Source organism: Salarias fasciatus, unplaced genomic scaffold (assembly GCF_902148845.1).
Source record: "Salarias fasciatus unplaced genomic scaffold, fSalaFa1.1, whole genome shotgun sequence".
In the NCBI taxonomy this organism is placed as follows: domain Eukaryota; kingdom Metazoa; phylum Chordata; class Actinopteri; order Blenniiformes; family Blenniidae; genus Salarias; species Salarias fasciatus.
This window is the reverse complement of record NW_021941294.1, coordinates 31,349-55,452: the sequence shown is the minus strand read 5'-3', so window position 1 is coordinate 55,452 and position 24,104 is coordinate 31,349. Positions and strand designations below refer to the sequence as shown.

The 24,104-nt window shown below is 50.2% G+C and overlaps 2 long non-coding RNA genes across 2 annotated transcripts; both read left to right on the top strand.

The window, feature by feature from the left end:
• Window positions 1-1,458: 1,458 nt before the first annotated feature.
• Window positions 1,459-24,009, top strand: LOC115384744 (uncharacterized). Its single transcript, XR_003930950.1, has 3 exons — window positions 1,459-1,539; window positions 23,772-23,871; window positions 23,954-24,009. It is a non-coding gene; the product is annotated as an uncharacterized LOC115384744 (long non-coding RNA).
• Window positions 10,441-13,928, top strand: LOC115384738 (uncharacterized). The gene is made up of 3 exons (XR_003930942.1): window positions 10,441-10,513; window positions 13,702-13,801; window positions 13,886-13,928. It is a non-coding gene; the product is annotated as an uncharacterized LOC115384738 (long non-coding RNA).
• Window positions 24,010-24,104: the final 95 nt, after the last annotated feature.

Below are 24,104 nucleotides of genomic sequence, written 5' to 3'. Positions count from 1 at the left end.
ACCTCCTGGTCTCAGCTGACTGGTTGTGGCTCCAAACTCTCTGCTCCTTGTTCCCTGCCGACTCTTCCTGGTTTGTCGTGAGTACTTCTTGCATTTGCTGAATCATTGTGTTGCCTACATTCTGTTTTCTGTCCGTGCTGACTCTACATTCTCCCCGCAGTCTCTTCCTGGTTCCCTGAGGATTCCTCCTGGTCTCAGCTGACTCGTTGTGGTCCCAACTCTCTGCTCCTGGTTCTCTGCGGAGTCCTCCTGGTTTGTTGTGAGTCCTTATCACGTTTGCTAAGTTATCTTTTTCCCTGCATTCTATTTTCTGTCCCTGCTGACTGTTCCTTATTCCTGCAGTCTCTCCTGGGTTCCCTGCGGAGACCTCCTGGTCTCAGCTGACTGGTTGTGTCTCGTAACTCTCTGCTCCTTGTTCCCTGCCGACTCTTCCTGGTTTGTTGTGAGTTCGTCTTGCATTTGCTGAGTCATCGTGTTCGCTGCATTCTATTTTCTGTCCCTGCTGACTGTTCCTTATTCCTGCAGTCTCTCCCGGGTTCCCTGCGGAGACCTCCTGGTCTCAGCTGACTGGTCGTGGCTCCAAACTCTCTGCTCCTTGTTCCCTGCCGACTCTTCCTGGTTTGTCGTGAGAATTTCTTGCATTTGCTGAATCATCGTGTTCGCTGCATTCTATTTTCTGTCCTTGCTGACTCTTCCTTCTCCCTGCAGTCTCTTCCGGGTTCCCTGCGGAGACCTCCTGGTCTCAGCTGACTGGTTGTGGCTCCAAACTCTCTGCTCCTTGTTCCCTGCCGACTCTTCCTGGTTTGTCGTGAGTACTTCTTGCATTTGCTGAATCATTGTGTTGCCTACATTCTGTTTTCTGTCCGTGCTGACTCTCCATTCTCCCCGCAGTCTCTTCCTGGTTCCCTGAGGATTCCTCCTGGTCTCAGCTGACTCGTTGTGGTCCCAACTCTCTGCTCCTGGTTCTCTGCGGAGTCCTCCTATTTTGTCGTGAGTCCTTATCACGTTTGCTGAGTCATCTTTTTCCCTGCATTCTGTTTTCTGTCTGTGCTGACTCCACCTTCTCCCCGCAGTCTCTTCCTGGTTCCCTGCGGAGACCTCCTGGTCTCAGCTGTCTGGTTGTGGGTCCAAACTCTCTGCTCCTTGTTCCCTGCCGACTCTTCCTGGTTTGTTGTGAGTACTTCTTGCATTTGCTGAATCATCGTGTTCCCTGCATTCTGTTTTCTCTCCCTGCTGACTCTACCTTCTCGCCGCAGTCTCTTCCTGGTTCCCTGAGGAGACCTCCTTGTCTCAGCTGACGCTTTGTGGCTCCTAACTCTCTGCTCCTTGTTCCCTGCCGACTCTTCCTGGTTTGTCGTGAGTACTTCTTGCATTTGCTGAATCATCGTGTTTGCTGCATTCTGTTTTCTCTCCCTGCTGACTCTACCTTCTCGCCGCAGTCTCTTCCTGGTTCCCTGAGGAGACCTCCTTGTCTCAGCTGACGCGTTGTGGCTCCTAACTCTCTGCTCCTTGTTCCCTGCCGACTCTTCCTGGTTTGTTGTGAGTACTTTCTTGCATTTGCTGAGTCATCGTGTTCGCTGCATTCTATTTTCTGTCCTTGCTGACTCTTCCTTCTCCCTGCAGTCTCTCCCGGGTTCCCTGCGGAGACCTCCTGGTCTCAGCTGACTGGTTGTGGCTCCAAACTCTCTGCTCCTTGTTCCCTGCCGACTCTTCCTGGTTTGTCGTGAGTACTTCTTGCATTTGCTGAATCATTGTGTTGCCTACATTCTGTTTTCTGTCCGTTCTGACTCTACCTTCTCGCCGCAGTCTCTTCCTGGTTCCCTGAGGAGACCTCCTTGTCTCAGCTGACGCGTTGTGGCTCCTACGTCTCTGCTCCTTGTTCCCTGCCGACTCTTCCTGGTTTGTTGTACTTCTTGCATTTGCCGAGTCATCGTGTTCGCTGCATTCTGTTTTCTGTCCCTGCTGACTCTTCCTTATTCCTGCAGTCTCTCCCGGGTTCCCTGCGGAGACCTCCTGGTCTCAGCTGACTGGTTGTGGCTCCAAACTCTCTGCTCCTTGTTCCCTGCCGACTCTTCTTGGTTTGTCGTGAGTACTTTTTGCATTTGCTGAATCATTGTGTTGCCTGCATTCTGTTTTCTGTCCGTGCTGACTCTACATTCTCCCCGCAGTCTCTTCCTGGTTCCCTGAGGATTCCTCCTGGTCTCAGCTGACTCGTTGTGGTCCCAACTCACTGCTCCTGGTTCTCTGCGGAGTCCTCCTGGTTTGTTGAGAGTCCTTATCACGTTTGCCAAGTGATCTTTTTCCCTGCATTCTATTTTCTGTCCCTGCTGACTCTACCTTCTCCCCGCACTCTCTTCCTGGTTCCCTGTGGAGTCCTCCTGGTCTCAGCTGACTGGTTGTGGCTCCAAACTCTCTGCTCCTTGTTCCCTGCCGACTCTTCCTGGTTAGTTGTGAGTTCGTCTTGAATTTGCTGAGTCCTCGTGTTCACTGCATTGTGTTTTCTGTCCCTACTGACTCTTCCTTATTCCTGCAGTCTCTCCCGGGTTCCCTGCGGAGACCTCCTGGTCTCAGCTGACTGGTTGTGGCTCCAAACTCTCTGCTCCTTGTTCCCTGCCGACTCTTCCTTGTTTGTCGTGAGTACTTCTTCCATTTGCTGAATCATTGTGTTGCCTACATTCTGTTTTCTGTCCGTGCTGACTCTTCATTCTCCCCGCAGTCTCTTCCTGGTTCCCTGTGGAGTCCTCCTGCTCTCAGCTGACTCGTTGTGGTCCCAACTCTCTGCTCCTGGTTCTCTGCGGAGTCCTCCTGGTTTGTTGTGAGTCCTTATCACGTTTGCCAAGTGATCTTTTTCCCTGCATTCTATTTTCTGTCCCTGCTGACTCCACCTTTCTCCCGCACTCTCTTCCCGGGTTCCCTGTGGAGTCCTCCTGGTCTCAGCTGACTGGTTGTGGCTCCAACTCTCTGCTCCTTGTTCCCTGCCGACTCTTCCTGGTTAGTTGTGAGTTCTTCTTGCGTTTGCTGAGTCATCGTGTTAGCTGCGTTCTGTTTTCTGTCCCTACTGACTCTTCCTTATTCCTGCAGTCTCTCCCGGGTTCCCTGCGGAGACCTCCTGGTCTCAGCTGACTCGTTGTGGCTCCTAACTCTCTGCTCCTTGTTCCCTGTTACGGCTGCTGCCTTTGTGTGTCATGGTTTGATCCTGTTTGTCTCCCCCAGGTGTCCATTTGTGGTGTTTTTCTTTCCTTTCCCAGCCTTCAGCCAAGACCTCACCTTTCCAGCCAGCAGCCATCCTGGACACCTGTCGCCAATCATCCCATCAGCCAGTCAACCAATCAACCTCCAGTCCTGCCCCTATATATTGTTTTGCACCCTGTGTTTCTGCCCTGTCTGTCTGTCTGTGAGAGAGAGATCACTGCATCTCTTGGAGAGCTTTTTGACTAAAGTTTGAGACATCTTGTTTTTGCCCTCCTCAGCCAAAGCTACTATTTGAGGACTTATTTTTGTTAAACCCTGCCTGTCCCCACCTAGTGTGTTTTGTAGTCAACCCCATTCTCTGTATTGTCTTCTTCCCTGGAGAAGGGCTCCAGGTAAGACACCCCGGGGTCTACATTTCTGCACGTAGGTGACTGTCTGTATATACACACTAGGTAAGTGTGGGCGGCTGCCACGATCTTCTGTAGCAGGTAGGTAAGGTTCAGGCATAGTTAGTTAGTTAGGGCTTGTCACTGTTTAAGATAATAAGGGTCATAGGGGTGAGGTGTAGGAGAAGATTAGGGTTTTTGTGTTTAGTGGCACCGCCCACAGGGCCCTTCTCCTAACGTCCGCCTGCCCTCCATTAGCTCTCCCCATTTTTGCTGTTTGCCAGATTTTTTTGTTTAGGCTCATTACGTTTTGTTGTTTAAAGCCTGCTGGCTGCATTCTGGCATTTTTGTTGTATCTTGTGAGTTTGTTTGTAACGTTGTTTCTGTTTAATTATCTTTTGTTATATAAATTCCCTTTTCCTTTGGGGAAAAGGCCACCCAAACTCTTTTGTGCTGCACCTTGCTTCGTCCGCACACCACCTGAAGCATTTACATCAGCCAGTAGGCCTGCGCGTAAGCGTTGCGTTTCCCCCCCCCGCTCCTAGCTATGCCATCTATAACATCTAAAGGGGGGGGACGTAACATAGACCCTATGACCCTAACTATCTTAACAAGGGAAGTGCCCCCCCACCCTTAAGAGCAATCCCGTGGGATTGTGATAAATACAAGATCCAGGACCCCTCTAGGTTATCTCTATAACCAAAAATCACCTTGACTATATATGTAAGGTAATTATGAATATAATAATAAGCAAAGTTCAATAGCTTACCTAAGAGTGGGCCCGAGAAAGGGCATCCGCAACCACATTCTCAGAACCTTTCTTGTGGCGAACAACCAGCGGCACACCCTGAACCATTAATGCCCAGCGCATGAGGCGCTGATTATGGTTATACATGCGGTTCAGGAACACCAGGGGATTATGATCAGTGAACACCTCAATCTCAAATGGACTGGAGCCAAGATACACCTCAAAATACTGCAATGCTAAAAGTAAAGCTAGCGTCTCCTGCTCGATGGTGGAATATCTGGTCTGGGCCTGGGTGAACTTGCGGGAAAAGAAACAGACGGGGTGATCAATTCCTTCGGCATCTTCTTGAACAAGAACAGCACCAGCACCAACAGAACTTGCATCCACGTGCAGCTTGAAAGGTCGAGCAAAATCTGGAGCACACAGAACAGGAGAGCTACACAGCAGTGTTTTGATGGACTCAAATGCAGATTGGCACTCACCAGACCAGTGAAATGGCACAGAGGGACTCAACAGACCAGTGAGGGGAGCTGCAACAGTAGCAAAGTTGCGACAGAATCCTCTGTAGTAGCCAGCCACACCAAGGAATCGGCGCAACTGTCTACGGGTTGCAGGAGCAGGAAAGTCAGCAATGGCAGAGACCTTTGCTGCTATTGGTCTCACCTGACCACGGCCTACCTCCTTCCCGAGGTATGTGACTGTGGCCTTTCCAAACTCGCATTTAGCCAAGTTGATCGTCAACTGGGCATCGGCCAACCGCTGGAAAACTGCCCTCAGCGATGTCAGATGCTCTGTCCAGGTAGTTGAGTGGATGACTAGGTCGTCTATGTAGGCGGTACAGTTTGGGACATCACCTACAACTGTATTAACGAGACGCTGGAAGGTTGCTGGAGCATTGCGCATGCCGAATGCCATCACTGTGTACTGGAGAAAATTGTCAGGAGTTACAAAGGCAGAGATGTCAGAAGCTCTAGATGTTAGTGGAACCTGCCAGTAACCCTTTAATAAATCCAATTTAGTGACGAAAACAGCATTTCCAACAGTGTCTACACAGTCATCGATGCGGGGCAAAGGAAAAGAGTCAGGGACTGTGACTGCATTTACCTTGCGATAATCTGTGCAAAACCGGCTGGTACCATCAGGTTTAGGAATCAGCAAACAGGGGGAGCTCCATGGACTAGTACTGGGAATGGCTAAACCATTCTCTACTAGGTACGCAACCTCCTGCTGCATGATCTTACGTTTACCTTGGTTCACTCGGTAGGCATGCTGCTTAATCGGCGCTGCGTCATGAACGTTTATGTCGTGGGACAGAACTGAAGTGCGTGTGGGCACATCTGAAAACAAACTGGGATACGAGTCAATAAGTTTCACCACATCATCCTGCTGCACTTTACTTAAGTGGGTTAAATGTTCTCGGAGAGAGTTTAACACCTCCGAGTTACTTAACCTAGCGCACTGCTGTGGCTGAGTCCGCAGGTCAAGGCCATCGTCAGCATCAACATGAGCGGTGACGTTCAACACGGGAACAGGACCACCACTAGAAGGCTCTCCACCTCTAGTGTGATACAGTTTAAGCATGTTAATATGACACACTCTGGTCTGACGTCTCCGGTCGGGCGTCTGTATCACATAGTCCGTGTCACTGAGTTTTTCCTCCACCACGTATGGACCACTGAAGCGGGCAGACAGGGCAGAACCAGGGACTGGCAACAGCACCAAAACTTTGTCACCTGGCTGGAGAACTCGGGATACAGCTGTTTTGTCATAACACGTCTTCATGGTTTCCTGGGAAGATGACAATGCTTCCTTAGCTAAAGCACAAGCATGATGTAATCGCTCTCTCACTTTGCTGACATAATCCAGCACACTTCTTGGAGCTGGATCTGTGGAGATCATTTCCTCTTTCAAAACTTTCAATGGGCCTCGCACCGTATGTCCAAAGACCAACTCTGCAGGACTAAACTTAAGGGATTCCTGCACAGTTTCACGGAGACCAAACAACACAAAGGGAATACCTTCATCCCAGTCCTTGCTGGTGTCCAAGCAGTACTTGCGGAGGGTGGACTTCAGAGTCTGGTGCCATCTTTCCAACGCCCCCTGACTCTGAGGATGATAGGCACTTGACACTTTGTGAGTTATGTTCAGGGTTTTGAGAACCTGGGAAAACAACTTTGACAGGAAATTGGAACCCTGATCTGTCTGGACTATCTTTGGTAGGCCAAATGTAGAGAAAAATTTGGTGAGAACAGCAATGACAACTTTAGCGGTTATTTTGCGTACTGGAATGGCTTCAGGAAAACGGGTAGCGGCACACATAACTGTTATGAGAAACTGATTACCTGCTTTTGTTCGAGGCAGTGGACCCACACAATCCACTATGACGCGTTCGAACGGCTCTGCCATGACTGGTATTGGGCAGAGAGGAGCTAGAGAAACAACCTGGTTAGGTTTACCCACAATCTGGCAGGTATGACAGGTCCTACAATGTGCAGCTACATCTTTCTTTAACCCCGGCCAAAAGAAGCGCTTGAGGATTCGGTCATAGGTTTTTGTGACACCTAGATGACCGGACCAGGGGCTATCATGGGCTAGCACCAACACTTGAGCACGGAACGGCTTTGGGACAACAACTTGCTTCACAGAATCCAAAACTCTATCCGTACCCTTCCTAGGCATCCAGGTACGCAACAAAAGACCATCCTGTATCACATAGGCTACCATTCTCTTAGAAGCCTCTTCTGAGCTTACCACTGCAGAAACACAGTTGGCTAAGCTAGGATCCTGCTTTTGAGCTTTTCTGAGAGTATCACCTGTCACTGGGAGCACTAACTCATCAGTTAATGATTTCACCTGCTTAACCGAGTCTTGGTTCCTCTCAGGGCTGGAAGGTGACACATTTTCATCAGATTGGAAGAAAGGACAAAGCACAGTATCCTCTAATCCACATACTTCTTCCCCAAACCTCCGTGACTGGGCACGGGTAAACACACAAGCAGGGAAGGCAGATGGGAAATCTTCTCCCAGAGTGTCTAAACACGCCGGTTTATTGGGAGGAGCAAAGACTTCAACCACAGGTGACACCAACCCACCGGCGATATCATTTCCCATGATTAAAGACACTCCTTTCACAGGGAGAGAGCTCTGCAACGCAACCTTAAACTGGCCACTAATCAACTTTGAGCGCAACTTAACAGAATGTAGTGGCACCGGCACATGTCCCATTTCAATTCCCTGTAAGAGTACACTGTATCCACAGGAAGAAGCCTCTGACCAGGGCAACACATCAGCCAGAATCACTGACTGCGCTGCTCCAGTGTCACGCAGTATGCGAATGGGCACTTCCTCAGAACTGTCACATAAAGACACAGACCCAGGGAATATGAACGGTGCATAACTGGGATCTGGAGAGTCAGCACTCCCACCAGATACCTCAAGTGCACGAGCAACAGGTTTAGTTTTAACCAGCACCACAGGCTTTTTACTGTTGGGTGAAGAGGGAGACTTTTTCTCCGCCTGAAAGCGCTTCCTACAGTCTTGAATTACATGTCCCACTTTATGACAGTAGAAACACTCACGGGTACCAATCCCTTTAGAGGCAGAAGCGACTTGGGACGGACCAGACTGTACAGGAGGCGGGACAACTCTCCGTGTCTCCACACGGGGTGCTGTGAACACAGTTTTGTGGGTCAAAGCAAACTCATCAGCTAGTACTGCTGCCTGGGACAATGTAGTGACTTTTTGTTCATTACAGTATACAACAAACTTTTCAGGGACACAACTTTTGAATTCCTCAAGGAGGTTGAGTTCTCGAAGGGAAGCGAAGTCTGTCACTTTGCTAGCCTGTAACCACCGATCATATAATTGCTCCTTCTCACGGGCAAATTCAACAAAGGTTTGATTCGGGGCCTTCTTATGCTGACGGAATCTCTGTCGGTAGGCCTCTGGGACCAGTTCATAGGCTCTTAACACTGTAGCTTTCACCTTGTCATACTTTAAACTGTCTTCTAAAGACAATGCAGAGACTTTCTCTTGAGCTTTACCAGTGAGTTTGCAGTGTAGCAACAGCGGCCACATCTCCTCAGGCCACTTAAGAGCTGCTGCTATACGCTCAAACACTCCAAAGTAAGAGTCTACTTCAGACTCTCTGAAGGGTGGAACAAGAGAAATATTTTTGGTCACATCAAACTGGTCGGGTGGGCCGGCTGTAGCAAATGCCGAGGGGCTGGAGGCATCAGGCATACGACTGCCCGACACTCTGGCATGAGCCAGGGCTACCTTCTCCTCCATCTCCACACGCCTCTTCTGGACCTCAGCCTCCAGTTCCAGCTTCCTGAGCTGCAGTTTATGCTCATACTCGGCCCTCTCTCTACGCTCTCTCTCACGGTGTTGCAACTCCAGAGAAGCCATACGGAGACGGAACCGAGCTTTATCAGACGTCTCAGGAGGGGACAACCGAGCTGGGCTGAACCGAGGCATGGTCTGAGGGATTGCTGGAGGGGCAACCAAAACGTCTGAGACAGCCAACACGCCGGGAGCAACAGGCACGACCGGGGGAACCATCACCTCCGGCGAAGCATCAGCCTCCAACTTCCAGGTCAGGCTGCGGGAGCCTACCACTACCAGGGGAGACTTCCTCCACCCCAGGGAAAGGAGCAGAAGACACCACCTCAGGCACCACCACAAGTACACCAGCCTCCACCAACTCTTGTTTGACATGCTGCATCAACTCAGCCTTCAGCAAGCCCTTAGGCAGTTGAACAGAAAAATGCTCTGCAATGGCCTGTAAATCTGCTACACGGCATCTATCCAACAGATCCACTGCTGGGGTATCAATAAACAGTTGCACAATCGACTCCGCCATAGCAACAACCAAAAACAAGGCCGCCGCACCACCAGAACCACGGCGCAACAGTACACCTACACACAAGCCTCCGGTCAAATAAGAATTTCCCGGATGAGCCCCCACTATGTTACGTCCCCCCCCTTTAGATGTTATAGATGGCCAAGCTAGGAGCGGGGGGGAGAAACGCAACGCTTATGCGCAGGCCTACTGGCTGATGCAAATGCTTCAGGTGGTGTGCGGACGAAGCAAGGTGCAGCACAAAAGAGTTTGGGTGGCCTTTTCCCCAAAGGAAAAGGGAATTTATATAACAAAAGATAATTAAACAGAAACAACGTTACAAACAAACTCACAAGATACAACAAAAATGCCAGAATGCAGCCAGCAGGCTTTAAACAACAAAACGTAATGAGCCTAAACAAAAAAATCTGGCAAACAGCAAAAATGGGGAGAGCTAATGGAGGGCAGGCGGACGTTAGGAGAAGGGCCCTGTGGGCGGTGCCACTAAACACAAAAACCCTAATCTTCTCCTACACCTCACCCCTATGACCCTTATTATCTTAAACAGTGACAAGCCCTAACTAACTAACTATGCCTGAACCTTACCTACCTGCTACAGAAGATCGTGGCAGCCGCCCACACTTACCTAGTGTGTATATACAGACAGTCACCTACGTGCAGAAATGTAGACCCCGGGGTGTCTTACCTGGAGCCCTTCTCCAGGGAAGAAGACAATACAGAGAATGGGGTTGACTACAAAACACACTAGGTGGGGACAGGCAGGGTTTAACAAAAATAAGTCCTCAAATAGTAGCTTTGGCTGAGGAGGGCAAAAACAAGATGTCTCAAACTTTAGTCAAAAAGCTCTCCAAGAGATGCAGTGATCTCTCTCTCACAGACAGACAGACAGACAGGGCAGAAACACAGGGTGCAAAACAATATATAGGGGCAGGACTGGAGGTTGATTGGTTGACTGGCTGATGGGATGATTGGCGACAGGTGTCCAGGATAGCTGCTGGCTGGAAAGGTGAGGTCTTGGCTGAAGGCTGGGAAAGGAAAGAAAAACACCACAAATGGACACCTGGGGGAGACAAACAGGAACAAACCATGACACACAAAGGCAGCAGCCGTAACATTCCCTGCCGACTCTTCCTGGTTTGTCGTGAGTACTTCTTGCATTTGCTGAATCATTGTGTTGCCTACATTGTGTTTTCTGTCCTTGCTGACTCTTCATTCTCCCCGCAGTCTCTTCCTGGTTCCCTGAGCATTCCTCCTGGTCTCAGCTGACTCGTTGTGGTCCCAACTCTCTGCTCCTGGTTCTCTGCGGAGTCCTCCTGGTTTGTTGTGAGTCCTTATCACGTTTGCCAAGTTATCTTTTTCCCTGCATTCTTTTTTCTGTCCCTGCTGAATGTTCCTTGTTCCTGCAGTCTCTCCTGGGTTCCCTGCGGAGACCTCCTGGTCTCAGCTGACTGGTTGTGGCTCCGAACTCTCTGCTCCTTGTTCCCTGCCGACTCTTCCTGGTTTGTTGTGAGTACTTCTTGCATTTGCCGAGTCATCGTGTTCGCTGCATTCTGTTTTCTGTCCCTGCTGACTCTTCCTTGTTCCTGCAGTCTCTCCTGGGTTCCCTGCGGAGACCTCCTGGTCTCAGCTGACTGGTTGTGGCTCCAAACTCTCTGCTCCTTGTTCCCTGCCGACTCTTCCTGGTTTGTCGTGAGTACTTCTTGCATTTGCTGAATCATTGTGTTGCCTACATTCTGTTTTCTGTCCTTGCTGACTCTTCATTGTCCCCGCAGTGTCTTCCTGGTTCCCTGAGCATTCCTCCTGGTCTCAGCTGACTCGTTGTGGTCCCAACTCTCTGCTCCTGGTTCCCTGCGGACTCCTCCTGGTTTGTTGTGAGTCCTTATCACGTTTGTCAAGTTATCTTTTTCCCTGCATTCTTTTTTCTGTCCCTGCTGAATGTTCCTTGTTCCTGCAGTCTCTCCTGGGTTCCCTGCGGAGACCTCCTGGTCTCAGCTGACTGGTTGTGGCTCCAAACTCTCTGCTCCTTGTTCCCTGCCGACTCTTCCTGGTTTGTTGTGAATACTTCTTGCATTTAATGAATCATCATGTTGCCTGCATTCTATTTTCTGTCCCTGCTGACTCTGCCTTCTCCCCGCAGTCTCTCCCGGGTTCCCTGCGGAGACCTCCTGGTCTCAGCTGACTGGTTGTGGCTCCAAACTCTCTGCTCCTTGTTCCCTGCCGACTCTTCCTGGTTTGTCGTGAGTACGTCTTGCATTTGCTGAATCATTGTGTTGCCCACATTCTGTTTTCTGTCCTTGCTGACTCTACATTCTCCCCGCAGTCTCTTCCTGGTTCCCTGAGGATTCCTCCTGGTCTCAGCTGACTCGTTGTGGTCCCAACTCTCTGCTCCTTGTTCCCTGCCGACTCTTCCTGGTTTGTCGTGAGTACTTCTTGCATTTGCTGAGTCATTGTGTTGCCTACATTCTGTTTTCTGTCCGTGCTGACTCTACATTCTCCCCGCAGTCTCTTCCTGGTTCCCTGTGGATTCCTCCTGGTCTCAGCTGACTCGTTGTGGTCCCAACTCTCTGCTCCTGGTTCTCTGCGGAGTCCTCCTGGTTTGTTGTGAGTCCTTATCACGTTTGCTATGTTATCTTTTTCCCTGCATTCTATTTTCTGTCCCTGCTGACTGTTCCTTATTCCTGCAGTCTCTCCTGGGTTCCCTGCGGAGACCTCCTGGTCTCAGCTGACTGGTTGTGTCTCGTAACTCTCTGCTCCTTGTTCCCTGCCGACTCTTCCTGGTTTGTTGTGAGTTCGTCTTGCATTTGCTGAGTCATCGTGTTCGCTGCATTCTGTTTTCTGTCCCCACTGACTCTTCCTTATTCCTGCAGTCTCTCCCGGGTTCCCTGCGGAGACCTCCTGGTCTCAGCTGACTGGTCGTGGCTCCAAACTCTCTGCTCCTTGTTCCCTGCCGACTCTTCCTGGTTTGTCGTGAGAATTTCTTGCATTTGCTGAATCATCGTGTTCGCTGCATTCTATTTTCTGTCCTTGCTGACTCTTCCTTCTCCCTGCAGTCTCTTCCGGGTTCCCTGCGGAGACCTCCTGGTCTCAGCTGACTGGTTGTGGCTCCAAACTCTCTGCTCCTTGTTCCCTGCCGACTCTTCCTGGTTTGTCGTGAGTACTTCTTGCATTTGCTGAATCATTGTGTTGCCTACATTCTGTTTTCTGTCCGTGCTGACTCTACATTCTCCCCGCAGTCTCTTCCTGGTTCCCTGAGGATTCCTCCTGGTCTCAGCTGACTCGTTGTGGTCCCAACTCTCTGCTCCTGGTTCTCTGCGGAGTCCTCCTATTTTGTCGTGAGTCCTTATCACGTTTGCTGAGTCATCTTTTTCCCTGCATTCTGTTTTCTGTCCTGTACTGACTCTACATTGTCCCCGCAGTCTCTTCCTGGTTCCCTGAGGATTCCTCCTGGTCTCAGCTGACTCGTTGTGGTCCCAACTCTCTGCTCCTGGTTCTCTGCGGAGTCCTCCTATTTTGTCGTGAGTCCTTATCACGTTTGCTGAGTCATCTTTTTCCCTGCATTCTGTTTTCTGTCTGTGCTGACTCCACCTTCTCCCCGCAGTCTCTTCCTGGTTCCCTGCGGAGACCTCCTGGTCTCAGCTGTCTGGTTGTGGGTCCAAACTCTCTGCTCCTTGTTCCCTGCCGACTCTTCCTGGTTTGTTGTGAGTACTTCTTGCATTTGCTGAATCATCGTGTTCCCTGCATTCTGTTTTCTCTCCCTGCTGACTCTACCTTCTCGCCGCAGTCTCTTCCTGGTTCCCTGAGGAGACCTCCTTGTCTCAGCTGACGCTTTGTGGCTCCTGACTCTCTGCTCCTTGTTCCGTGCCGACTCTTCCTGGTTTGTTGTGAGTACTTCTTGCATTTGCTGAATCATCGTGTTCCCTGCATTCTCTTTTCTCTCCCTGCTGAGTCTACCTTCTCGCCGCAGTCTCTTCCTGGTTCCCTGAGGAGACCTCCTTGTCTCAGCTGACGCGTTGTGGCTCCTCACTCTCTGCTCCTTGTTCCCTGCCGACTCTTCCTGGTTTGTTGTGAGTTCCTCTTGCATTTGCTGAGTCATCGTGTTCGCTGCATTCTATTTTCTGTCCTTGCTGACTCTTCCTTCTCTCTGCAGTCTCTCCCGGGTTCCCTGCGGAGACCTCCTGGTCTCAGCTGACTGGTTGTGGCTCCAAACTCTCTGCTCCTTGTTCCCTGCCGACTCTTCCTGGTTTGTCGTGAGTACTTCTTGCATTTGCTGAATCATTGTGTTGCCTACATTCTGTTTTCTGTCCGTGCTGACTCTACATTCTCCCCGCAGTCTCTTCCTGGTTCCCTGAGGATTCCTCCTGGTCTCATCTGACTCGTTGTGGTCCCAACTCTCTGCTCCTGATTCTCTGCGGAGTCCTCCTGGTTTGTTGTGAGTCCTTATCACGTTTGCCAAGTTATCTTTTTCCCTGCATTCTTTTTTCTGTCCCTGCTGAGTCTTCCTTGTTCTGCAGTCTCTCCTGGGTTCCCTGCGGAGACCTCCTGGTCTCAGCTGACTGGTTGTGTCTCCAAACTCTCTGCTCCTTGTTCCCTGCCGACTCTTCCTGGTTTGTTGTGAGTACTTCTTGCATTTGCTGAATCATCGTGTTCCCTGCATTCTGTTTTCTCGTCCGTACTGACTCTACATTCTCGCCGCAGTCTCTTCCTGGTTCCCTGAGGAGACCTCCTTGTCTCAGCTGACGCGTTGTGGCTCCTACGTCTCTGCTCCTGGTTCTCTGCGGAGTCCTCCTGGTTTGTTGTGAGTCCTTATCACGTTTGCCAAGTGATCTTTTTCCCTGCATTCTATTTTCTGTCCCTGCTGACTCTACCTTCTCCCGCACTCTCTTCCTGGTTCCCCTGTGGAGTCCTCCTGGTCTCAGCTGACTGGTTGTGGCTCCAAACTCTCTGCTCCTTGTTCCCTGCCGACTCTTCCTGGTTAGTTGTGAGTTCGTCTTGAATTTGCTGAGTCATCGTGTTTGCTGCATTGTTTTTCTGTCCCTACTGACTCTTCCTTATTCCTGCAGTCTCTCCCGGGTTCCCTGCGGAGACCTCCTGGTCTCAGCTGACTGGTTGTGGCTCCAAACTCTCTGCTCCTTGTTCCCTGCCGACTCTTCCTGGTTTGTCGTGAGTACTTCTTGCATTTGCTGAAACATTGTGTTGCCTACATTCTGTTTTCTGTCCGTGCTGACTCTACATTCTCCCCGCAGTCTCTTCCTGGTTCCCTGAGGATTCCTCCTGGTGTCAGCTGACTTATTCTGGTCCCAACTCTCTGCTCCTTGTTCTCTGCGGAGTCCTCCTAGTTTGTCGTGAGTCCTTATCACGTTTGCTGAGTCATCTTTTTCCCTGCATTCTGTTTTCTGTCTGTGCTGACTCCACCTTCTCCCCGCAGTCTCTTCCTGGTTCCCTGCGGAGACCTCCTGGTCTCAGCTGACTGGTTGTGGGCTCCAAACTCTCTGCTCCTTGTTCCCTGCCGACTCTTCCTGGTTTGTTGTGAGTACTTCTTGCATTTGCTGAATCATCGTGTTCCCTGCATTCTGTTTTCTCTCCCTGCTGACTCTACCTTCTCGCCGCAGTCTCTCCCGGGTTCCCTGCGGAGACCTCCTGGTCTCAGCTGACTCGTTGTGGCTCCTAACTCTCTGCTCCTTGTTCCCTGTTACGGCTGCTGCCTTTGTGTGTCATGGTTTGATCCTGTTTGTCTCCCCCAGGTGTCCATTTGTGGTGTTTTCTTTCCTTTCCCAGCCTTCAGCCAAGACCTCACCTTTCCAGCCAGCAGCCATCCTGGACACCTGTCGCCAATCATCCCATCAGCCAGTCAACCAATCAACCTCCAGTCCTGCCCCTATATATTGTTTTGCACCCTGTGTTTCTGCCCTGTCTGTCTGTCTGTGAGAGAGAGATCACTGCATCTCTTGGAGAGCTTTTTGACTAAAGTTTGAGACATCTTGTTTTTGCCCTCCTCAGCCAAAGCTACTATTTGAGGACTTATTTTTGTTAAACCCTGCCTGTCCCCACCTAGTGTGTTTTGTAGTCAACCCCATTCTCTGTATTGTCTTCTTCCCTGGAGAAGGGCTCCAGGTAAGACACCCCGGGGTCTACATTTCTGCACGTAGGTGACTGTCTGTATATACACACTAGGTAAGTGTGGGCGGCTGCCACGATCTTCTGTAGCAGGTAGGTAAGGTTCAGGCATAGTTAGTTAGTTAGGGCTTGTCACTGTTTAAGATAATAAGGGTCATAGGGGTGAGGTGTAGGAGAAGATTAGGGTTTTTGTGTTTAGTGGCACCGCCCACAGGGCCCTTCTCCTAACGTCCGCCTGCCCTCCATTAGCTCTCCCCATTTTTGCTGTTTGCCAGATTTTTTTGTTTAGGCTCATTACGTTTTGTTGTTTAAAGCCTGCTGGCTGCATTCTGGCATTTTTGTTGTATCTTGTGAGTTTGTTTGTAACGTTTCTGTTTAATTATCTTTTGTTATATAAATTCCCTTTTCCTTTGGGGGAAAAGGCCACCCAAACTCTTTTGTGCTGCACCTTGCTTCGTCCGCACACCACCTGAAGCATTTACATCAGCCAGTAGGCCTGCGCGTAAGCGTTGCGTTTCCCCCCCCCCGCTCCTAGCTATGCCATCTATAACATCTAAAGGGGGGGGACGTAACATAGACCCTGTGACCCTAACTATCTTAACAAGGGAAGTGCCCCCCCACCCTTAAGAGCAATCCCGTGGGATTGTGATAAATACAAGATCCAGGACCCCTCTAGGTTATCTCTATAACCAAAAATCACCTTGACTATATATGTAAGGTAATTATGAATATAATAATAAGCAAAGTTCAATAGCTTACCTAAGAGTGGGCCCGAGAAAGGGCATCCGCAACCACATTCTCAGAACCTTTCTTGTGGCGAACAACCAGCGGCACACCCTGAACCATTAATGCCCAGCGCATGAGGCGCTGATTATGGTTATACATGCGGTTCAGGAACACCAGGGGATTATGATCAGTGAACACCTCAATCTCAAATGGACTGGAGCCAAGATACACCTCAAAATACTGCAATGCTAAAAGTAAAGCTAGCGTCTCCTGCTCGATGGTGGAATATCTGGTCTGGGCCTGGGTGAACTTGCGGGAAAAGAAACAGACGGGGTGATCAATTCCTTCGGCATCTTCTTGAACAAGAACAGCACCAGCACCAACAGAACTTGCATCCACGTGCAGCTTGAAAGGTCGAGCAAAATCTGGAGCACACAGAACAGGAGAGCTACACAGCAGTGTTTTGATGGACTCAAATGCAGATTGGCACTCACCAGACCAGTGAAATGGCACAGAGGGACTCAACAGACCAGTGAGGGGAGCTGCAACAGTAGCAAAGTTGCGACAGAATCCTCTGTAGTAGCCAGCCACACCAAGGAATCGGCGCAACTGTCTACGGGTTGCAGGAGCAGGAAAGTCAGCAATGGCAGAGACCTTTGCTGCTATTGGTCTCACCTGACCACGGCCTACCTCCTTCCCGAGGTATGTGACTGTGGCCTTTCCAAACTCGCATTTAGCCAAGTTGATCGTCAACTGGGCATCGGCCAACCGCTGGAAAACTGCCCTCAGCGATGTCAGATGCTCTGTCCAGGTAGTTGAGTGGATGACTAGGTCGTCTATGTAGGCGGTACAGTTTGGGACATCACCTACAACTGTATTAACGAGACGCTGGAAGGTTGCTGGAGCATTGCGCATGCCGAATGCCATCACTGTGTACTGGAGAAAATTGTCAGGAGTTACAAAGGCAGAGATGTCAGAAGCTCTAGATGTTAGTGGAACCTGCCAGTAACCCTTTAATAAATCCAATTTAGTGACGAAAACAGCATTTCCAACAGTGTCTACACAGTCATCGATGCGGGGCAAAGGAAAAGAGTCAGGGACTGTGACTGCATTTACCTTGCGATAATCTGTGCAAAACCGGCTGGTACCATCAGGTTTAGGAATCAGCAAACAGGGGGAGCTCCATGGACTAGTACTGGGAATGGCTAAACCATTCTCTACTAGGTACGCAACCTCCTGCTGCATGATCTTACGTTTACCTTGGTTCACTCGGTAGGCATGCTGCTTAATCGGCGCTGCGTCATGAACGTTTATGTCGTGGGACAGAACTGAAGTGCGTGTGGGCACATCTGAAAACAAACTGGGATACGAGTCAATAAGTTTCACCACATCATCCTGCTGCACTTTACTTAAGTGGGTTAAATGTTCTCGGAGAGAGTTTAACACCTCCGAGTTACTTAACCTAGCGCACTGCTGTGGCTGAGTCCGCAGGTCAAGGCCATCGTCAGCATCAACATGAGCGGTGACGTTCAACACGGGAACAGGACCACCACTAGAAGGCTCTCCACCTCTAGTGTGATACAGTTTAAGCATGTTAATATGACACACTCTGGTCTGACGTCTCCGGTCGGGCGTCTGTATCACATAGTCCGTGTCACTGAGTTTTTCCTCCACCACGTATGGACCACTGAAGCGGGCAGACAGGGCAGAACCAGGGACTGGCAACAGCACCAAAACTTTGTCACCTGGCTGGAGAACTCGGGATACAGCTGTTTTGTCATAACACGTCTTCATGGTTTCCTGGGAAGATGACAATGCTTCCTTAGCTAAAGCACAAGCATGATGTAATCGCTCTCTCACTTTGCTGACATAATCCAGCACACTTCTTGGAGCTGGATCTGTGGAGATCATTTCCTCTTTCAAAACTTTCAATGGGCCTCGCACCGTATGTCCAAAGACCAACTCTGCAGGACTAAACTTAAGGGATTCCTGCACAGTTTCACGGAGACCAAACAACACAAAGGGAATACCTTCATCCCAGTCCTTGCTGGTGTCCAAGCAGTACTTGCGGAGGGTGGACTTCAGAGTCTGGTGCCATCTTTCCAACGCCCCCTGACTCTGAGGATGATAGGCACTTGACACTTTGTGAGTTATGTTCAGGGTTTTGAGAACCTGGGAAAACAACTTTGACAGGAAATTGGAACCCTGATCTGTCTGGACTATCTTTGGTAGGCCAAATGTAGAGAAAAATTTGGTGAGAACAGCAATGACAACTTTAGCCGTTATTTTGCGTACTGGAATGGCTTCAGGAAAACGGGTAGCGGCACACATAACTGTTATGAGAAACTGATTACCTGCTTTTGTTCGAGGCAGTGGACCCACACAATCCACTATGACGCGTTCGAACGGCTCTGCCATGACTGGTATTGGGCAGAGAGGAGCTGGAGAAACAACCTGGTTAGGTTTACCCACAATCTGGCAGGTATGACAGGTCCTACAATGTGCAGCTACATCTTTCTTTAACCCCGGCCAAAAGAAGTGCTTGAGGATTCGGTCATAGGTTTTTGTGACACCTAGATGACCGGACCAGGGGCTATCATGGGCTAGCACCAACACTTGAGCACGGAACGGCTTTGGGACAACAACTTGCTTCACAGAATCCAAAACTCTATCCGTACCCTTCCTAGGCATCCAGGTACGCAACAAAAGACCATCCTGTATCACATAGGCTACCATTCTCTTAGAAGCCTCTTCTGAGCTTACCACTGCAGAAACACAGTTGGCTAAGCTAGGATCCTGCTTTTGAGCTTTTCTGAGAGTATCACCTGTCACTGGGAGCACTAACTCATCAGTTAATGATTTCACCTGCTTAACCGAGTCTTGGTTCCTCTCAGGGCTGGAAGGTGACACATTTTCATCAGATTGGAAGAAAGGACAAAGCACAGTATCCTCTAATCCACATACTTCTTCCCCAAACCTCCGTGACTGGGCACGGGTAAACACACAAGCAGGGAAGGCAGATGGGAAATCTTCTCCCAGAGTGTCTAAACACGCCGGTTTATTGGGAGGAGCAAAGACTTCAACCACAGGTGACACCAACCCACCGGCGATATCATTTCCCATGATTAAAGACACTCCTTTCACAGGGAGAGAGCTCTGCAATGCAACCTTAAACTGGCCACTAATCAACTTTGAGCGCAACTTAACAGAATGTAGTGGCACCGGCACATGTCCCATTTCAATTCCCTGTAAGAGTACACTGTATCCACAGGAAGAAGCCTCTGACCAGGGCAACACATCAGCCAGAATCACTGACTGCGCTGCTCCAGTGTCACGCAGTATGCGAATGGGCACTTCCTCAGAACTGTCACATAAAGACACAGACCCAGGGAATATGAACGGTGCATAACTGGGATCTGGAGAGTCAGCACTCCCACCAGATACCTCAAGTGCACGAGCAACAGGTTTAGTTTTAACCAGCACCACAGGCTTTTTACTGTTGGGTGAAGAGGGAGACTTTTTCTCCGCCTGAAAGCGCTTCCTACAATCTTGAATTACATGTCCCACTTTATGACAGTAGAAACACTCACGGGTACCAATCCCTTTAGAGGCAGAAGCGACTTGGGACTGGACCAGACTGTACAGGAGGCGGGACAACTCTCCGTGTCTCCACACGGGGTGCTGTGAACACAGTTTTGTGGGTCAAAGCAAACTCATCAGCTAGTACTGCTGCCTGGGACAATGTAGTGACTTTTTGTTCATTACAGTATACAACAAACTTTTCAGGGACACAACTTTTGAATTCCTCAAGGAGGTTGAGTTCTCGAAGGGAAGCGAAGTCTGTCACTTTGCTAGCCTGTAACCACCGATCATATAATTGCTCCTTCTCACGGGCAAATTCAACAAAGGTTTGATTCGGGGCCTTCTTATGCTGACGGAATCTCTGTCGGTAGGCCTCTGGGACCAGTTCATAGGCTCTTAACACTGTAGCTTTCACCTTGTCATACTTTAAACTAAACTGTCTTCTAAAGACAATGCAGAGACTTTCTCTTGAGCTTTACCAGTGAGTTTGCAGTGTAGCAACAGCGGCCACATCTCCTCAGGCCACTTAAGAGCTGCTGCTATACGCTCAAACACTCCAAAGTAAGAGTCTACTTCAGACTCTCTGAAGGGTGGAACAAGAGAAATATTTTTGGTCACATCAAACTGGTCGGGTGGGCCGGCTGTAGCAAATGCCGAGGGGCTGGAGGCATCAGGCATACGACTGCCCGACACTCTGGCATGAGCCAGGGCTACCTTCTCCTCCATCTCCACACGCCTCTTCTGGACCTCAGCCTCCAGTTCCAGCTTCCTGAGCTGCAGTTTATGCTCATACTCGGCCCTCTCTCTACGCTCTCTCTCACGGTGTTGCAACTCCAGAGAAGCCATACGGAGACGGAACCGAGCTTTATCAGACGTCTCAGGAGGGGACAACCGAGCTGGGCTGAACCGAGGCATGGTCTGAGGGATTGCTGGAGGGGCAACCAAAACGTCTGAGACAGCCAACACGCCGGGAGCAACAGGCACGACCGGGGGAACCATCACCTCCGGCGAAGCATCAGCCTCCAACTTCCAGGTCAGGCTGCGGGAGCCTACCACTACCAGGGGAGACTTCCTCCACCCCAGGGAAAGGAGCAGAAGACACCACCTCAGGCACCACCACAAGTACACCAGCCTCCACCAACTCTTGTTTGACATGCTGCATCAACTCAGCCTTCAGCAAGCCCTCAGGCAGTTGAACAGAAAAATGCTCTGCAATGGCCTGTAAATCTGCTACACGGCATCTATCCAACAGATCCACTGCTGGGGTATCAATAAACAGTTGCACAATCGACTCCGCCATAGCAACAACCAAAAACAAGGCCGCCGCACCACCAGAACCACGGCGCAACAGTACACCTACACACAAGCCTCCGGTCAAATAAGAATTTCCCGGATGAGCCCCCACTATGTTACGTCCCCCCCCTTTAGATGTTATAGATGGCCAAGCTAGGAGCGGGGGGGAGAAACGCAACGCTTACGCGCAGGCCTACTGGCTGATGCAAATGCTTCAGGTGGTGTGCGGACGAAGCAAGGTGCAGCACAAAAGAGTTTGGGTGGCCTTTTCCCCAAAGGAAAAGGGAATTTATATAACAAAAGATAATTAAACAGAAACAACGTTACAAACAAACTCACAAGATACAACAAAAATGCCAGAATGCAGCCAGCAGGCTTTAAACAACAAAACGTAATGAGCCTAAACAAAAAAATCTGGCAAACAGCAAAAATGGGGAGAGCTAATGGAGGGCAGGCGGACGTTAGGAGAAGGGCCCTGTGGGCGGTGCCACTAAACACAAAAACCCTAATCTTCTCCTACACCTCACCCCTATGACCCTTATTATCTTAAACAGTGACAAGCCCTAACTAACTAACTATGCCTGAACCTTACCTACCTGCTACAGAAGATCGTGGCAGCCGCCCACACTTACCTAGTGTGTATATACAGACAGTCACCTACGTGCAGAAATGTAGACCCCGGGGTGTCTTACCTGGAGCCCTTCTCCAGGGAAGAAGACAATACAGAGAATGGGGTTGACTACAAAACACACTAGGTGGGGACAGGCAGGGTTTAACAAAAATAAGTCCTCAAATAGTAGCTTTGGCTGAGGAGGGCAAAAACAAGATGTCTCAAACTTTAGTCAAAAAGCTCTCCAAGAGATGCAGTGATCTCTCTCTCACAGACAGACAGACAGGGCAGAAACACAGGGTGCAAAACAATATATAGGGGCAGGACTGGAGGTTGATTGGTTGACTGGCTGATGGGATGATTGGCGACAGGTGTCCAGGATGGCTGCTGGCTGGAAAGGTGAGGTCTTGGCTGAAGGCTGGGAAAGGAAAGAAAAACACCACAAATGGACACCTGGGGGAGACAAACAGGATCAAACCATGACACACAAAGGCAGCAGCCGTAACATTCCCTGCCGACTCTTCCTGGTTTGTCGTGAGTACTTCTTGCATTTGCTGAATCATTGTGTTGCCTACATTGTGTTTTCTGTCCTTGCTGACTCTTCATTCTCCCCGCAGTCTCTTCCTGGTTCCCTGAGCATTCCTCCTGGTCTCAGCTGACTCGTTGTGGTCCCAACTCTCTGCTCCTGGTTCTCTGCGGAGTCCTCCTGGTTTGTTGTGAGTCCTTATCACGTTTGCCAAGTTATCTTTTTCCCTGCATTCTTTTTCTGTCCCTGCTGAATGTTCCTTGTTCCTGCAGTCTCTCCTGGGTTCCCTGCGGAGACCTCCTGGTCTCAGCTGACTGGTTGTGGCTCCAAACTCTCTGCTCCTTGTTCCCTGCCGACTCTTCCTGGTTTGTCGTGAGTACTTCTTGCATTTGCTGAATCATTGTGTTGCCTACATTCTGTTTTCTGTCCCTGCTGACTCTGCCTTCTCCCCGCAGTCTCTTCCTGGTTCCCTGTGGAGTCCTCCTGCTCTCAGCTGACTCGTTGTGGTCCCAACTCTCTGCTCCTGGTTCTCTGCGGAGTCCTCCTGGTTTGTTGTGAGTCCTTATCACGTTTGCTAAGTCATCTTTTTCCCTGCATTCTATTTTCTGTCCCTGCTGACTCTTCCTTATTCCTGCAGTCTCTCCGGGTTCCCTGCGGAGACCTCCTGGTCTCAGCTGACTCGTTGTGGCTCCTAACTCTCTGCTCCTTGTTCCCTGCCGACTCTTCCTGGTTTGTTGTGAGTACTTCTTGCATTTGCTGAGTCATCGTGTTCGCTGCATTCTGTTTTCTGTCCCTACTGACTCTTCCTTATTCCTGCAGTCTCTCCCGGGTTCCCTGCGGAGACCTCCTGGTCTCAGCTGACTGGTCGTGGCTCCAAACTCTCTGCTCCTTGTTCCCTGCCGACTCTTCCTGGTTTGTCGTGAGAATTCTTGCATTTGCTGAATCATCGTGTTCGCTGCATTCTGTTTTCTGTCCTTGCTGACTCTTCCTTCTCCCTGCAGTCTCTTCCGGGTTCCCTGCGGAGACCTCCTGGTCTCAGCTGACTGGTTGTGCTCCCAACTCTCTGCTCCTTGTTCCCTGCCGACTCTTCCTGGTTTGTCGTGAGTACTTCTTGCATTTGCTGAATCATTGTGTTGCCTACATTCTGTTTCTGTCCGTGCTGACTCTACATTCTCCCCGCAGTCTCTTCCTGGTTCCCTGAGGATTCCTCCTGGTCTCAGCTGACTCGTTGTGGTCCCAACTCTCTGCTCCTGGTTCTCTGCGGAGTCCTCCTAGTTTGTCGTGAGTCCTTATCACGTTTGCTGAGTCATCTTTTTCCCTGCATTCTGTTTTCTGTCTCTGCTGACTCCACCTTCTCCCCGCAGTCTCTTCCTGGTTCCCTGCGGAGACCTCCTGGTCTCAGCTGACTGGTTGTGGCTCCAAACTCTCTGCTCCTTGTTCCCTGCCGACTCTTCCTGGTTTGTTGTGAGTACTTCTTGCATTTGCTGAATCATCGTGTTCCCTGCATTCTGTTTTCTCTCCCTGCTGACTCTACCTTCTCGCCGCAGTCTCTTCCTGGTTCCCTGAGGAGACCTCCTTGTCTCAGCTGACGCTTTGTGGCTCCTGACTCTCTGCTCCTTGTTCCGTGCCGACTCTTCCTGGTTTGTTGTGAGTACTTCTTGCATTTGCTGAATCATCGTGTTCCCTGCATTCTGTTTTCTCTCCCTGCTGACTCTACCTTCTCGCCGCAGTCTCTTCCTGGTTCCCTGAGGAGACCTCCTTGTCTCAGCTGACGCGTTGTGGCTCCTAACTCTCTGCTCCTTGTTCCCTGCCGACTCTTCCTGGTTTGTTGTGAGTACGTCTTGCATTTGCTGAGTCATCGTGTTCGCTGCATTCTGTTTTCTGTCCCTGCTGACTCTTCCTTCTCCTGCAGTCTCTCCCGGGTTCCCTGCGGAGACCTCCTGGTCTCAGCTGACTGGTTGTGGCTCCAAACTCTCTGCTCCTTGTTCCCTGCCGACTCTTCCTGGTTTGTCGTGAGTACTTCTTGCATTTGCTGAATCATCGTGTTGCCTGCATTCTGTTTT